The 17,810-nt window shown below is 34.2% G+C and overlaps 1 long non-coding RNA gene across 1 annotated transcript in view; it reads right to left on the bottom strand.

Moving 5' to 3' along the window:
• The window catches only part of LOC146992916 (uncharacterized), a 649,284-nt gene extending 632,174 nt beyond the window's left edge, over nt 1-17,110 (bottom strand). Inside the window, exon 1 of the long non-coding RNA XR_015039072.1 lies at nt 16,813-17,110. This is a non-coding gene — a long non-coding RNA (uncharacterized LOC146992916). The remainder of the gene's footprint in view (nt 1-16,812) is intronic.
• Between the last annotated feature and the right edge of the window lie 700 nt (nt 17,111-17,810).

Here is a 17,810-nt window from a genome sequence, read left to right as displayed (position 1 = left end):
TGTCTAGCGAGTGTAAAGCCGATTTAAATCATTCAAAAACTCAGAACAATAGTGGCGAAACGGTCAGCGGTACCTTCCAACAGCTCTGCCTCTTTAAACTCAAAAACCCCTCTGCCTTAAATACTAACTTGTATCCTGTTGAGAGCCAAGCAAAATATAAGTGAAAGTAAAGATAAAAATAACAAATAACATAGCGAGTTAATAAATGGATAATTTCCCAGGTTATTAGAAGTCATCGCCAAGAAAGATAATTTTGCATCTTAAGGTCTAGAATACAACAACTGTTCAGTAGAGAAGTGATAAAAAAATGATAAAGCAACTTTTTTAAAGCCTTAATCATTAGATACTAGAACGAAATTACATATTATCCAAAGAAGTCTAAATTATTAGACACTAGTAAGAAAGATTTTAGGTTTTAAATTCTAAGTAATTAATGAAATTTTCCTAGAGGAAAGTGAGAACGAATATTCTAGGCTCAAGCAGCTAAACATTACAGAGGTACATAATTTGATTCTGCACATGTGTCCGTGTGGGTAAAAAAAATTGAGAAACAGTGTTTATCATATTACATAAATTAAAACAAAAAATATATGTAATTAGGAAGGCAGCAGGGCTACTTAGTTTCTATAAATTAATAATTAAATTTATTCCAAAAATTTTTTCTTCCCATGAATGCAAAAACTGGATTTAAAAGAAGAATGCTTTAACTCTTTAAAATATAGTCCTTATTTGGCGCATTATTTTAACTCAAAAAGGATATAAGACTTGTTGTCAGGTGTTGATGAACACTGCATAGCGAAACGTGGAACGACATGTCGTAAGAATATTATCATGGCTAGACAGTAAAGTATTATACATCTAATTTTACTGGTTTTCTTTTGAATTATTTCACTTTTCGTCTTATTGACAGCTTAAAAGTTCATTTTTTTACTTTTGAATTATCATGTTACTTAGTCGGAATTTAGGATATGTCGGATGGCCTTTGATGAGAGGAATAGGACATGAAGGCTTTATTCGCTTTGGATTCGGTATATCTTGGATAATCCCTTATAAAATACCTCAGTCTGGCCGACTAAAGAAACGGTTATCAGGTTCTGTGTTCCTCCTTACTTGCTTGGGGAACATTAAGTGACCTGACTCGGAGCAGGGAGCTTACTAAAGCTATGTTCAATAAATGTGGGAAGTAGACAAGATACACAGGAAGGGTATACGAAACCCTTTATTTTTCTCTCTTTACAATGATTTCCGGACTTCGGAATACAGAGACCAACCACTTGTGGTCTGAACGTAAGAATATAAAAATATTAACTAAATTCTAACTAAACTAACTTTGGATTAATAAACAAGTGGCTACTTGAAGATTGGCCGTATATTAACAGAAAGGCCGTATGTAGTACAGAGAACTGTTAACACTACGATACGTTTAAAATTATCAAGAGGATTAAACCTCTGGCCTTGACGGCAACCAGCAACCGAGTAAAACTGCTAAGGCAAGCGGCCTGCTTCTACTAACTCCTTCCTCTCTCTTGCTTGGCAAAAAGCCACAACTGAAGTACTTGGCGTTCGCAAGACAAATTTGCATAAATAAGTTAAAGCTTTTAATTCTGGCCGGAAGTAGAAAATAAGAAATGATAGTAAAGATTTAAAATAAAATAAACGTTAGTAAAACTTAAGATCCTTACATACTTCCAGCCAGAGTTAATTAGTTTGAAACTGAGGTCTAAAACGACCTTGTTGAAAGCTTTTAGCTCTAGAATCTAACGCGAGGCCAAACTTTTACAAACAGTTCTCACTAGAAACTAGAAATTAAAAAAATATCGTTTTTTACATTATCAACTCCATGGACAATTACTTTTCATCTGTACTGCATCTAAACAGGAGCTTTTAGTTGAAATCTGGTTCCTTCCAGATCTCTGGAAGGAAAACTAGTTTAATGAAATGTTACACAATTAAATGGCAAGTAACATGAATATTTATATTTCTCTTAACATTCTTATTTCATTCATGACTTTATTTAATTATCTCTCCCCGTGCTCTCTGACATGTGTTGTAAAAGAAAACACCAAACACGAATGTGTTTATGTACAAATGCTCAACACTACCGCCTGCAATCAAAACACTAACGTGTTAAAATTCAACATAACAAGACCTCATAACACACCTTATATTCACCTATAAACCCTGAGGTACTATTCTGAAAGTGGCTAACTCTGAAGTGTAGCGTCAGAGAGCCTAACTACATTCATTCAACCTTTAACACATATTCACAATAATTTTCTCTTTTTACAGTCACACGAATAAGTTAAAAAATTTTGGCATTACTTTCACTTTTAACATATCACAGTATTTCTTAACGTTTAACATAACAGTTCACATTGTATATACGAACATATTAACATGCTGTTAATTTTACCCATTTTAAAACATACATTAGTAGTACATTGTTAACTTCTATTCATTTCCAAGCAAGTGCCAATTCTTCTACATTGAAATACTACATTTCAAAAGTCTTTCAGACTAAAACTTCTTTCTTGCCAGAATCTTTTAAATAAAATTTTATACAATAACTTTTGCAATATTCAAGTATTTACACATTCCTATTATATATTAATTTTAGTTTTTACTCGCGAGTAATTGAAAAACATAATACCAAAATAGGTAACAACTCATTTCTCGCCTTTTTGTCGATAAAGGTAGACCTCACATGAGGTAAAACGTCTTGAATTCTGCCACTTGCAGTAAGAATGAAAGATTAACTTAAGGTTGCAAAGTAACATAAAGTTTTACTTATCTTTGTGATATTCGGACATTCTTTTTTCTGCCCAGTCCTGGAAGGTGGCGAAGATTAGCGTTTGGTTTATCTTCCTTCTTGTGCGGGCTCGCCCTTCAGTTCCTTCCTCTATGAGCTTTCTTTTCCTTCCAGTTCGGTCACCCTTGAAGACCTTCTTTTTCGCCTCTGCCTGTGGTCTTGGCCGTTTGATGGCAGCTGGTCTTGGCGGAACAGGGACAATTCTCTCTCGTTCCTGCTTGGATCTCGTTGCTGGCTGTTCAAATTTTCCTTGTTTCTTTGCCTCCGCAGCTGGTGTTCCTTCCGCAATTCGTCGACATTTGCTGCGTAGACTCCTGTCCGATGGGTAGATCTTTCGTTTGGGAGCCGGGTTATAGTTGTCGTTATTTCTCCTGGCTCTCTTTGCATTCGTCGTACTTCTCCCTTCTTCATTCTGGGGGTGGTCGTGCGCTCTCTTTTCTGGACGGTGGAACGGCTTCTTTTTCTTGTTACCTTCAATTTTCCAACGGGGAAACTTTTTTTCAATTGCTCCTGCCTCCTAATGGCTTAGGCTTGTGCTTGTCGTTGTTTCACCTCTAGAGCTTGTGCCTGCAGTGCCTGCCGTGCCGGATCCTGAAAAAGATCTTTAAATATTTGCATTTTATTACGGTCATAGAATGGTTTTATCTGGTCAATGTTTGCGGAGCATGTTTCACCATTCTTGGCTTTTAACACCACTACAGCCTGAGTTATTTTTTCTATGACATATGGTCCTTGAAATCGTGGAAAAAAATTTCGCGATTTTATCTTCTGGTGCTGAAGAAAGTGAATGCTTAATTTTTAATACTTCATCTCCTACTTTATAAGTTACTCCCCGTCGTTTCAAATCGTAATAAAGTTTTTGTTTTCTCTGTGCTACTTCAGTGTTCTTTTTTGCTTCTTTAATTAATTTTTCTATATCACCCATTTTAAATTCTGGGGCTCTTTGTTGAACATAAAATAATTTATCTAACGGCGTTATAATCTTTCTGCCTAAAAATAACTCAGCAGGAGTTTTGCCCGTTGTATCATGTTTTGCGGTCCAAAGGGCGAAAGCTAATTCAGTGACATAGTTATCCCAGCTCTTATGAAAATTTTTAACATAACTACGGATAATGTTCACTATATTTCTATTGACACGTTCCGCTATATTTGATTGCGGCCGATACGGGACCATTTTTAAATGACGTATGACCAGTTTTTGGCACATGTCTTCAAATATATTACTTACAAATTGAGGACCATTATCCGATATAACTTTTAGGGGCGCCCCGTATTTTAAAATATATTTATTTAAAATAGAATCAGTAACTAATTTCGCGGAGGCTCGTTTTAAGGGAACAATTTCGGTCCACTTACTAAAATGATCAACCATAACAAGGAGATAGCGACTCTTATTTAACTGACTTTTTGGGAAAGGGCCCAACAAATCGATGCCAATTATTTCCTTTGGAAATTCGGATTTAATACTATTTAGAAACCCGGCCGGGCGGAAATTAATATAATTAACTGCTTGACATGTTGGGCAGGACTGGACATACGCCCTTGTTAACATTTGCAGTTCAGAAAATAGACTGCTTCGCGTACGCGTTGGATAGTTTTTCGAATACCAGCATGAGAAGCTAAAGGGCAGTCGTGTAACTCCTGCAGGATATTTAATCTAAGACTAGCTGGGATAACAGGTCGAAATTCGCTGTTGGAATTTGTAGTTTTTGTATAAAATAATAGACCATCTATTAGTTCGTAATGGGCCGCCCTATTTTTTATCGCCACAATATCTTGGTGGCTAAAATTTTCAGGATCCTTTAAATACTCATAAATGTTTCTAAATTCAGGATCCTTACCCAGTTCGGTTATTACAGTTTCTCGGGAATTTATTGTACATACTGTGAGCATTGCCACCTTTACAGTATTACCTTCTTCATCTATTTTTATTCTGGATAGGGCGTCTGCTACGATATTTTCCTTTCCAGGGGTGTGCTTGATTACCAGATTATACTCTTGTAACTTGAGTGCCCATCTTATTAACCTTGGGGATAAGTTTTTCCCTGAGTACAATCTAGTTACCGCCGCATGATCAGAGTACACTGTTATTGGCGCCCTTCCAAAATAGACTCGGAACTTTTGCACTGCTAACAGAACTGCAAATGCCTCTCTCTCGGTCGCAGATTAATTTCTTTGTGTTTGATTTAAAGTTTGACTAAAAAATGCAACGGGCTGCTGATTTTGCGAAAGTACCGCTCCTACCGCATAATCCGAAGCATCCACTGAAATTTCTAAATTCTCATCTTTTTCAGGAAATTTCAAATCGGGGCTTGCGTTAATGCTTGCTTTAATTTTTCGAAAGCGCTATTGGCTTCGGCCGTCCACGAGAATCTTGTCTTTTTCCTTTTTAATTTTATCAATGGTTCAGCAATAGCTGCAAAATCTATTATAAAGGACCTATAATATGAACAAAGTCCTAGAAAAGAAGAGAGCTTCTTCGCCGTATTTGGCGGCGGATACTTTTGCACAGCGATTATTTTTGATTCGTCTGTCTCGATTCCTTTCTGAGATATTTTGTAACCTAAGTATTTTAATTCAGGGGCTGCAAATTTGACCTTTTCGACATTAACTTTTAGACCGGCCTCATTTAATAATGAAAACACCTTTCTTAAATCCTGTACATGTTGGTCCAGATTATCACTAGTAATAATGATATCGTCTAAATAGATAAATGTGGACTTCCCAAGAACAGGCCTTAGCATAATGTCCATACATCGCTGAAATGTTGCCGGTGCCCCTGAAAGGCCAAACGGCATACGCAGGAATGCATAAGTGCCAGACTTGGTTATAAAAGCAGTCTTAGGCACATCCTCCGGTCTAACCCCTATTTGAAAATAACCAGTCGTTAAGTCTAAAGTCGTCATGTATTTGGTAGAAGTTATGTTCCTTAAAATTTCTTCAATAATAGGTAACGGATATACCGGATATATAGTCATGGAGTTTAATTTACGATAGTCAATCGCAAAACGCCACCTTTTTGGATGTGTTACTGGACAGTCATTGCTTTCTTTTCTTACATAAAACAACCGGGTTAGCATAACTACATGAGATGGGCGTTATGATCTTTTTACGTAGCATATCGGTGATATGCCATTCTAAAATTTTTTCTTTATTCTTATCATACTGGTATGGTTTGTGGTGAACTGGCAGTGAATCTCCGGTGTCGATACTATGGTTAGTAACTTGAGTAAATCCTGGAATATCACTAAATAACGAAGCAAATTCACTTACCACTTGTCGGATTTTTTGTTGCTCTTCATTAGGCAGGTGGTCAAGGTTTAACATTGGTGGTTCTGTTTTCTCTTCTCGAACTGGTTTCATCGTCAGCTTAAGGGACGCTTCGTTAAAATCCAGTGCTGCGTCTGCCTCTGAAAGAAAATCTATCCCTAAGATGATATGTGCTTGCAGATTCTTTATTATAAAAAACATAATCTTTACTTGTTCGTCCTTGATACAAACGTATAGCGGTAATTTACCTATGCACTTGCATATTTCTCCCTGCGCAGCTAACACTGTCGTATTATACGAATTATATATGCGGTATTTCCGAAAATACTTCCTAAAAAAATCTTCTGCCACACAGGAACACTGCGTGCCTGTATCCAGGAGTGCGGTGGCTGGGATGTTATTCACCAACACTTCAATCTTTGGAAGAGCCAAATTTTTCACCATCACTGTATTTAACGTGAAGGAAGAGGGGTTTTCTTGGCCTTCGGATTTCCCCACCCTCCCGTCAGCAGAAATCCGTTTTAGTTTAAATCTTGCTTTTTCCTTTCCATGCTTTCCTTCTTTTTCCACTGGCCTTCAGACTTTTTTCCTGGATTGCTATTGAACTGTCGACGTTCGCCGGCTGTTTTTAGATACTCGGGTTTCCTAACCCACTGATTCGCTTTGCTTCCGTAGCCGTGTGCTTGACTTTGCTGTGGTCTTGGCGCACCAAATTGTTTTCGTTGCTCATATTGGCGTCTTCTTTCAATGTCCGCCGTTCTTATACTTTCAAACTGGATTGCTAGCTCAAATAACTTTTCCAGTATAGTCGGATTCCTTAATTCAATAAAGTCTTGTACTTGGGGAAGTAACCTCGGGAAAATCACTTGAATTATCTTAGGATCCGGACGGTTTCCATACAAGAGTTTGAAGACGTGAATTTTTCTTAAAATAAAGCTTGAGAGATTTTTAATTCGTTTCTGGTATATGCTGAAAAGTCCGTTTCTAATTTTGCACGATCCCTTACGACAGGGAAGGCTTTTACTAGGGCAGTCTTGAAATTTTCGTAAGTATAGGTGGGACTTCCCGCTTGACCCAAGAGACTTCTGCCTATACATTTGAACCAATTAAGCGCTTGGCCCCTCAAAGCGCTGGTAGCTAAGATGACTTTCTGGAACTCATACACGGGATACACCATGAAGTGGTCCTCCAATTTTTCCAAAAAACTGGTTACCGGTGAGTTTCCATTAAATGTTGCTTCTGGTTTCATCGATGCGCGCATGGTCTGGACGATGTAACCAAATCCTTCCAGGGCGGCAACTGGCATTTCTGGATTCTGAGCCGCTTCTGCAGGCAGCACAGGTTCTTCTTGAAACTCGGTTATGGTTATTCTTCTTCGTCGGGCGCCACTATCAGGCTCTGTGTTCCTCCTTACTTGCTTGGGGAAAATTAAGTGACCTGACTCGGAACAGGGAGCTTACTAAAGCTATGTTCAATAAATGTGGGAAGTAGACAAGATACACAGGAAGTGTATACGAAACCCTTTATTTTTCTCTCTTTACAATGATTTCCGGACTTCGGAATACAGAGACCAACCACTTGTGGTCTGAACGTAAGAATATAAAAATATTAACTAAATTCTAACTAAACTAACTTTGGATTAATAAACAAGTGGCTACTTGAAGATTGGCCGTATATTAACAGAAAGGCCGTATATAGTACAGAGAACTGCTAACACTACGATACGTTTAAATTATCAAGAGGATTAAACCTCTGGTCTTGAAGGCAACCAGCAACCGAGTAAAACTGCTAAGGCAAGCGGCCTGCTTCTACTAACTCCTTCCTCTCTCTTCCTTGGCAAAAAGCCACAACTTAAGTACTTGGCGTTCGCAAGGCAAATTTGCATAAATAAGTTAAAGCTTTTAATTCTGGCCGGAAGTAGAAAATAAGAAGTGATAGTAAAGATTTAAAATAAAATAAACCTGCTTCTACTAAACTAGTAAAACTTAAGATCCTTACACGGTAACAAATCGAAAATGCAGAACATAAACATATATTAACTTTTTTAACGCGAAAAGGATAGTGTTTTCTAATTTAAATATAAGGATATGCCATTTTTAAAAATTAAAATTATGTATCATATTACCTGCTCTGCTCTCCCCAGGAGAAAAAAAGCGGAAAAAGAAAATCAGTTAAATAAAAATGGGCAAATAACGTTTTGAAAACTACAACTGTTTTATTTTGTTAAATAATCGTTAACGTCTATATTGGTACAATGCGCCATAGTACCAACATTATCGATTTCAAAACTGAGGTAACATTCAGTTGAAAATATTGCATGACAGGCACCTGAAAAATGCTTATATAGTAGAAATGAGGTGAAAAGAGCCCCAGCAAAGCGCACTTATCTCCCATAGCCTCCCATTTTTAAATTTGAGAAATTATTTCTCTGTCATACAGTTTATTGCACTAACAAGATGAAATTTTACAATACATAGAAAGGAAATTTTTCATTAAATATTTTTTTCAAAATATTTGTTTTTCCTCTATTATACACACTGTGTTCAGAAAACGTCTTATTTTCGCTACCGTTGACTGAAAACTTTAATCCGAGTTCAGAAAGTACTTTAAATGCCGCAAATATTTATGTTTTGGAATTTCTTCATTTAAAAGATTATTTGGTAAAAATTACAAAATCTAACTTTTTAAACGATTTCCCTGATCTATATAGTTATATTCAGCAAACGTTTATAACCATTACATAAAATAAAACGTAAAACGTTTGACATCCGTACGACGAAACCGTCAAATTTAAAAATTTTGGATTTCCTACAGGAATCATTGTTTTTTGTTTTAATTTTTATCATACATAAACTTTGACTAAATATGACTATGGGAAATGATGACCTCTTAAAATGTTAGATCTTGTGCATTTTAAAAAAAGGAATTTTTAAATTATAAAATTCTCAAAACATGAATATTTAGGTAGTTAAAATACTTTTTATAATCGACAGAGCACGTCTTCAACCAATGGTTGCGAAAATTGACCGTAAGGACTTGTAGACAATGCGTATATTACTGCAAATTCCCTTTCCTTTTGTATATTCTTAGCCTGTTACTTAGTATTTCGAAACACCATAAAATCTTCACTGAATGTGCCTTACGATACAGCGCAATGCAAACATAAAGACTAATATATCGACATTAAAAGGAAACAGGTTCAACATGCCTGATTAGCACATTTCGTGATCAAGTTGCTACTCATATTTAAATCACCATACAATGATTAAAACATGAACTAGCGGAGATTCATTGTACCAGATGCCAAAATGTTTCGCGTATTTGTAAACCTAGATGCTCATAAACCATATTTTAAATTTTGTACAAAAGAGGTGAAAGTCTTTGCTATATAATTTCTTTTTTGGGAAATTTTATGCTGATGTTAACCTGAACCAGTTTCAGGTTCTGATCTGAAACCTTATTTAGAGCATCTATTCGTACTGAAATATATGTGTAATCATGAAAACATACTTGTAGTTATGTGTAATCACGGAAAACATACTTTAAGTTAAACTTAGAAACGATAGATTTTTTTAAAGAAAATTTTTTTAATGATTCATATAAATTGTGTTGTGCTAACTTCGATTTGAATTCAGAATTTCTTCATTGGATTCCTTTTTTGTATAAAAGAATTTGTTGAGGCTTTTGTTCTATTTCAAAGACAAGTTTTGGCTGTCTTCCACAAAACCGATGCAAAGTCTGTCGCATCAGTCTGGTTTGAAAGTCTTGTTTTGACCTAATTTCCCCAAACTTCGAGTGGCAGAAATCGATTAGAAAATGGTACTAAGCTGTGTTACATTCACCAGAGACATCAAAATGTAACTTTGTCAAGCTTTTACACAAAAAAGGAATTTTGATTAAGACACATACTCGTGATTTGAAGTTTTGGGGTATTAATATAATATTTAAACTTCTCAAAATAAACTTATCAACAATTTTGATAATGGAAATGGCTACCTGTCAGTGAGATAGCAATCGTAACATACGTACATGTGGAGATATTCTCTTTGAACTGGTACTTCAGTACTCAAAATAATATTGCTTTCTCAGTAAGCGAGAATTATACGGAAAAAGTGAAGCATTGCATTAATAATTTCAGAACAGCAAAAATGAAGACATTTACTCCAGAACCTGAAAATAAGTCTTGAGAATATTTACAAGGTCTTTTTTCACTTTAAACTAAAGCTTTACGAAAATTTTTATAAAGCTACGGTGAGGAAAAGAAAGAAGTTTTGGTGTCTAGAGACAAGGTTATCCTAAATTAGGTAGCCTAAATTATCATCAAACTAAGAAACGTACAATCGAAACTGAATTTCGTACATCGATTTTTAAGGAAAGTAGTCCATCAATCAACAATGACATTTGCGTGTTCGTGAGTTAATAGTCGTGATTCGAGATTAATCCTTAAAACAAATTCTTGATTCATCACTGAATTTAATCGGAAAAAATGTGATATACTGCGAGCGAATGTTTATGGGTCTGAGAAAAATCTACATCTTATGAAAAGGATACTCCCAAATACTTTTGTTTAAGAATCGCTAGAAAGAGATATGAGGTACTGAGTAAGATTCATGTATTAAACCTCCATTCTTGATTTTTTCCCGTAGAATTTTTACGTCCTCTGTGATTAGCGCGGAGCATGTTTCCATCCGAATATCTGTAACTTAGAAACATGTTATAAAGAAATGCGAAACTTGTAAACGCAAATTGAATGTCATTAGACTTTAAAAAGGTAAACATCGAAGACAATGGACTAGAACATAATTCTAGAATAAATATTATCAATTGTAACTGTAGTCGCTCAGAATAGCATATTTTTAAAAACATGAAGAGTAGGTTTGTCGGAAAAATTTGTTATTAGCGCAAAAAAGACAGAAAATGTTAGATGAGAGACCGCCGTAAGAAAAAAACTATGTTTTTTGTTGTTTAATTTAACCAAAGATAATACAATAGTGTATAGAAAAGAGACAAATTCAACAAATTTCTAAGCCATATTTTAAGGAATTTGAATTAAAAACTAGTTTTGGAGAAAATACTTGAATCTGAATAATTTAATCGATACAGTAATCGCTTTTTGACGAGCGCTTGCTTTGGTCGCAATGCTGGTAGATAATGACCATAGTCCATGAAAGATAGAGAAGATTTTAAGCAACTGACATTCTACAATTAAAATCGATACATAATCCCTATTGACTTTCTAATGACAAGTATGTCTACATGTAGACGATATCAATAAGGCAACGTATATCAAAATCACTGCTTGAACAAATATATCTCGAACGACTTGGCCTATGGTCCTGATTAAAAAAACAATAGAGTAAGGTGGACAATGAATAATTTTTATCTCATGAAATTTGCTAGCAAATAGGCGTCAAATTAAATTTATAAATAGACATTCTACGAGAAAATATCCAGTTAGCACTAGTCTTTTGTACTATGACGACGTTTCAGGGAGGGGGATGGATGAAATACAAATTGGAATTTGAGCAAACGCATTATTTAGCCTAAATCCACTATCATTTTACGATACTAACTATTATATCGAAAAGATACTTTGAAGTGCTCTGTTTCTCTAATTAATTTTCAATTTACCCTTAGAGCCGTGGTCAGCTAATAACGCAGGAGAGAATTCCCAAAAGGGACAAGCACTTTCTCAAACATGAACAAGAATTCAGAGTCGAAATTGCTTAAAATTACTCTCCTGAAACTGAGATTTGCTTTAAATTTGTTCTAAATCTTCATTTTGATATTTTTTTTTTGTTACACACTTTATTGTTACAACATGAAATGACATTATTGCGATACATGTATATGTTGTTTTCTTATTCTCAAATGTCATGTCTTTTGATAAAAGAAAATTTTCATAAAGTGCACTGACATATTTTACTAAAAGGTTTACCTTATTATTTTTTTCTTAAACCCATGAAAATTATTTTAGCTTCATGAAGCAAAATCTTCATAATGCCATACTGCATTACAATGAAAAGTACATTGCTTAAAATTAATAAATCATGTAGTTTTTTCTGTTAATAATATTTCAATTAGCAACTTTATTCTAAATTCTAAGTCTTATTCACAGATCGAATTGTTTACAATAATAACAAGAGAAATAGAATGCTTCTACAGAAATATTAATTTCACTTTTGATAAAAAAAAAGAAAAGTTTTGTTGATCACTAAAGTAAAATATGCAAGGCATATCTAGTTAAGAGGAGGGTTCCTCCCCAGAGGACTCTTTATACAGCTATAGTATTGAAATCTTAAGTCTTTTTTAATAAATATAAACAAAAAAAAATAAGATTATGAAATTAGATGTGAAAAGAGCGTTCTGGGATCAAGTGAATACATTTAAAGTATCGCGACAATTGTATCTTAAAACATACTGCTTCTGCCAAAAGAGCAATATTGTTTTAGCACCAGATATGCTATTATTATTGATCCTCACTTTTGTGTCCATATCACTTTTCAGATAAACCAAAGTCGCCACCAAAAGCTATCACCATCTATTATTTTTTAATATAGTGATTATCAAAAACTGTCCGGTTAAATATTTTGTGATTTTGCTGTTGCGTTTTATGTGACTTAAATGCGAAGAAAGTGATGATTAGTAAATAAAGTAAAAAAAAAAAGATTAATTATAAGAACGTTGTGTAATTCATCTTACTAAAAAAACTGAACATTCATATGATGAACTGAAAAAGCCTGAAAAAATTAATGGCAACATTTACCACTGTACGATGAATTCTAAACATATACTGCTTTTAAAAATTTTGCGATTTTGCCTTAGAAATTTATGTGGCGTAAATGTGAAGAAAATCATATATAGTAACAAAGTTTAAAATGCAAAATAGAAGTATGCAAGTCATCTTGTAAAAAACACTGAACATTGATACAGTGAATTGAGAAAGAACTGAAAAAGAAATATAAAAAAACATATGGCAACATTTAACCCTCTATCGGAAACTCGTAAACTATGCTCCTTTTAAAGGTTTTGCAAGAGAAGAAAGCGATGTTCAATGATGAAGTTGAAATGGCAAAAAAACGTTACGTTAGCAAAAGTAAGTCCAAGAGTACATCAATAAATTGCGAGCTTAGCAAGGGCGTTAAAAGCTTTAACAAACCTTCTGGTGCGACGTTAAAATGCGAATCCTTTCAAAACATATTTTGTTCTGATGAAATAATTTAAGCTATTTTCCAACACTCTGAAACATTTATAATTAAATGCAGTACTAGTACAGATGAGCGTAAAAAGGTATTACGTTTTCAAGAGAAAGACCTTTGTTGCCTTGACTTCAAAATATTAGGTGCTAAAACAAGAGGTTTTCGCTCAAATTATAAAGCAATCCGGTTTTACTGAACTCGGAAGATTTGAAATGTGGTTTCAAAGTTTTATCATCGAAACCATTTAATGGTTGAAGGGGGATAAATGCAAGCGAGCATTTACTTTCAATAAACAAAACACAGCGCAGTGAATTTAATAAAACAATTCTAAAAAGAAAAGAAAAAAGAAAAGCTAGTCCGTTAGAAGGAACAAGATTGACTTAAAAATAAACCGAAACGGTTGAAATACTTTGCACAAAGAATCTCGGAGATTTTAAAAGCTATTTCGCTAGAAAAGGGAAAAAACTTGTTACGAGACTAGAAGAAATACATTTATTTTGCTTGATGGTTACTTTCTTGATTTTCAAAGCAGTTTATTATACACAGTAAACTTTCAACACAACTGAAAATGACCATATCGACTCTAAAATCTTTAAAATTAAATTTTAAGAAGGATTTATTGAATACAGGTTAAAAAGTATTAACATGATATAAAACAAATAATGTGCTTCTTTGAACATTACAAAACGAGCACAGCCAAATCAAGAATAAAATTTGAATGAAAGAAGAACGAAATAATTTATTACTCTCTTGGTGCTCATACAATCTGAAACAATGAACCAAACGTTTCGTATCCTTCCCACAAAACTAAACTTCTGGTAAGCAGTGTTTAGGAAAACAAACTCCAGCTCACATATACTGAAAACTAAACCTAAACCATTCTTTAGTAGACGTCATTTGTTCAAATATCCACTCACACGTAGGAAGAAATTATCACATTCCTTCGTTCGTCTCTCATTGTGCAAATAAAGATAGGTAGACGTTTCGCTGGTAGCTAAAAGATACGTAGTAAGAGTTCTGTAATTTATTGTCTTCCAGTTCCGAAAGTTTTATCATATAAGTCTCTACAAGAACAGGTATCAGTGGAAGAGGCACCAGTCCGTCGTAGTTAGCCACCAGCTAACGCCTCTGTCCTTTTAGCTATCTTGAGTACAGCCACCCAATGACTGTTGTAAGCATCCGCACTGAATGCCCAACTACGCACAAATCCGCAATAGCTGGCAGGGTATTCAATGCCCACGGGGTTCCTCAAGAACTACCAGTTTCCTGTATTTGTTTGCTTCAACAAAGGTAGAATTACTTACATTTACATTCTTGCCTTGATGCAAAATCATTTCATACACTTGTGAGAATTTATCTATTTATTTTTAAAGTTTATTAGTTAATTTTAAATTACATTTCCATCACTCTCTTTTCACCCACACTTTTCATGCAAGAATGTAAATCAGATAGCGAGTGTTTATTCCAATTGAGGGAGAAAGAAGTACTATTTAAGCAAAGGTTTCACAAGTTAATTTTAGAGCGTGTTCTACCTACTTGAGACCACCTTGTTATGTTGACTTAATAGCGATTTGATTTTGTGACGCTGAGTTCTTCTAGCCATTAGGCTTGTCTCACCGTTTCCTTCAAACCAGAGTCTTTCCTGCTTATTACTTTATCCTATGAGCCGTTAGGCTAATATATTGCATTTGATTTAATTCATTTAAGTTACGCATTTAAGTTAAACCATAAGTGTTGGTTTGTGTAAGCCCAAGTTGGGTCATTGTTACTTCTTTGTGTTCAAATAAAAGGGTCTTATACACTCTTCTACTGACTTTTGTTTATGTAATCACAAAACTCGAAGATAATTCATCTACAATCTTTTTAAAGTCGGTGTTTTATGCTTCCAAAGAATACCAGACTTTATACACTGATGAAGTTAATTTATTCTTAATTGTATAAGAGTCCTAAATACAGTCCTAAATACTATTTTAGTATTTTAAGTTTCTATGCTCAACCGAAAAGTGTGGTTAACAGCAACTCATCACTACTTGTATTTGGTCGATTCAGTCTCATAGATAATGCTTTTGTGGTGGTTAGTATTTCTAACTGACATCTAGAAGATTCGCGGTTCGAATACCAGCTGATATGAGAAATCATTATCGGGAATTTGTCTCCCATCTTGAAATTTCTTCAAATCTCTAGATAGTATGCAGGATAGTTTTTAAAAAAATCAGTCAAATTTAGCTTTTAAATATCATGCAATTAAATAAAAATGATGGAAGTTTAGGTGAAATACCAGCAGAAAGAATCAGAATAGAGCTGAAACAATAAATAATCGCTTTCGTGTCGGTTATTGGAAGATTTATTTTCATAGCTCGTAATTCAATTTTTCGTAACGAATAAATCGTTTACTGCTTTGATTGTGATCGTTGTTAGTCAACATGATGCAGTGCCTTTTATCGGTGTACTAATTTTAATGAACATAGTTTTCTAATACCGATAATACTGCATGTTTTCCATAATATTGTACAAAATAATACACCTACTAACATCAAACCATTCGAGTTCAAACAGCGGTCTTTCTGATCTGTACGCTGTAGTATTTTAAAGCCCCATTAGTAAAGGCACGTAGAGCCTTCTCTTGAGTCACCATGAGAGTTCAATCAATGACTCCTTTTTCCCTCCAAACAATAGAAAAGAAGGCTAGTAAAACACTGAAAGGAAATCCGAAACCGTTTATTTCATGATGTCAGGGCTATTCTTCAACAAAATAGATTGTCTGAAAAAGGTACTTTTTTTTTACTCTTCGTGATTTTTCGATTGAAGAAAAGTTTGAAGAAATATTCTTTGTCGAACAGTGTTTTATGGCACAGTTAAAAAAGATTGATTGTTACTTTATATTCAAAAAATCCGATTACGTACTTTCATTTCGAGCTCTTGCAGAATGATTCATCAGACATTTACGAATAACTAAACCGATTTAAAACTTGAAAAATTTTCAAAAGTATTCAGCTCTAGCAATCTAAAATAAAATAAATAAAACTACAGCTCTTTTAATGTAAGTATTCCTTGAAAAACATCCTATTCTTGGCAAAGGGAAAGGCACTTTCTATAGCATCCCTCATTCAACAGGTGAAATAATTAAATACCGTTTTGGTTTGATTTGGTTAGATGAATATGGCAAAAATCTATAAATTTAATCTGCCTAAGAGGGAAGGATGCCTTTGTGGAGGATTTTCTAAAGGAATTTTCTAAAGGAAATAAAAGTACAATAAATAAAGCATGTACAATAGAGTCCAAAATCGAATTACGAAAGTCTTTTTTGGAAAACACCTTAATTAAAAAAGTTATTATTAGAGGCACATATTCCGACATAAATGAATATAAGTTTATTGAGACGCACAATGTCATATATATTATAACAGCATTAAATTTTAAGCTAAGAAAGAAAAATACGTTCACATTTTAAATGTTTAAATATGCATTCTGAAATCCCTAAATAAAGTATTTGATATTTTTTTATCAAGAAGAAACTTAATATGAAACAATTACCTTTCACAGATGCATGAAATTTGCACACATACAATCAGAGCTTAAATTGCGCGGAAGCCCTATGGAGCCAGACTCCGCACTTCTCAGTTTTTTAGATAAATCTTAATTCTAGCCGGAGAGCACTAGAGCACTTAAATAAGAGGTTTCGGGCGCTTCTTTTCAAACTTCAGTGCGCTTCATTCAAGTGAAACTAATCCTCCTTTTTGCACTGATTACAGAAAGATACTCATTGTTCGAAGCTTACAGAATTTCGTTGATAAGTAAGAATATAATTCCCATGAAGCACCTGAAACCGACCTTCAAGCTTTTTCCTGCAAAAGGACAGCTAATTTCTTTAAGAATGGCGTGTAAAACATATTAGTGTTGGAAAGAAAGTTATTGATTCAGGTTGGGAATAAACAGTTGATTAAACTAATATTTTTGTTTATTCAAACGCTACTTCAAAAAGCGACATTATTTTTAGGATGGCCCGAGAGCAGGTGTTCTCGTCTGTTGGTACGCAAGAGAAAAATAGGTGGTACGCAAAGAAGCAAAGTTTAAATGTGTAAATTTTCAAATAGTGTTAAAATTTAAACATCATCTGAGAAATGTCAATGAGTCGAGGTCACTGAATGCGTTACTATGCTCTGCAAAATTTCTTCTATCAATAAAAATGAAGTAGACTACACAAGCGTATCAGTTAGGTTGTTACGTTCCTAAACAATGAATTTTGATGTAAAATCGATTTGTTAAATTAACTAATCTTAGTTTCCTTTAACTCCTGAACATATGAATTCAGGAAATATTCTTAGGAATGCGGACTTAATGATCCTTATACTTTTATTCATGTAAACATTTCATCAACTTTGCAATCGTATAGTATAGTATGCGTGTTTCCCTAGAAAGACTTTTTATAACATGTAAAATATCTAAATTTATAAATTAGTAAATACTGACTGTCTGTAGTTGAGTTTCATATTTCGGAAGCTTTGAGGAGAGAGAATTGTCGTTTAGATTTT

This window comes from Stegodyphus dumicola, chromosome X2 (genome assembly GCF_044657685.1).
Source record: "Stegodyphus dumicola isolate Sdum_Otavi_A_Nest chromosome X2, ASM4465768v1".
NCBI lineage: Eukaryota > Metazoa > Arthropoda > Arachnida > Araneae > Eresidae > Stegodyphus > Stegodyphus dumicola.
The sequence above is the reverse complement of the archived record's forward strand: the minus strand, read 5'-3'. Positions and strand labels throughout refer to the sequence as shown.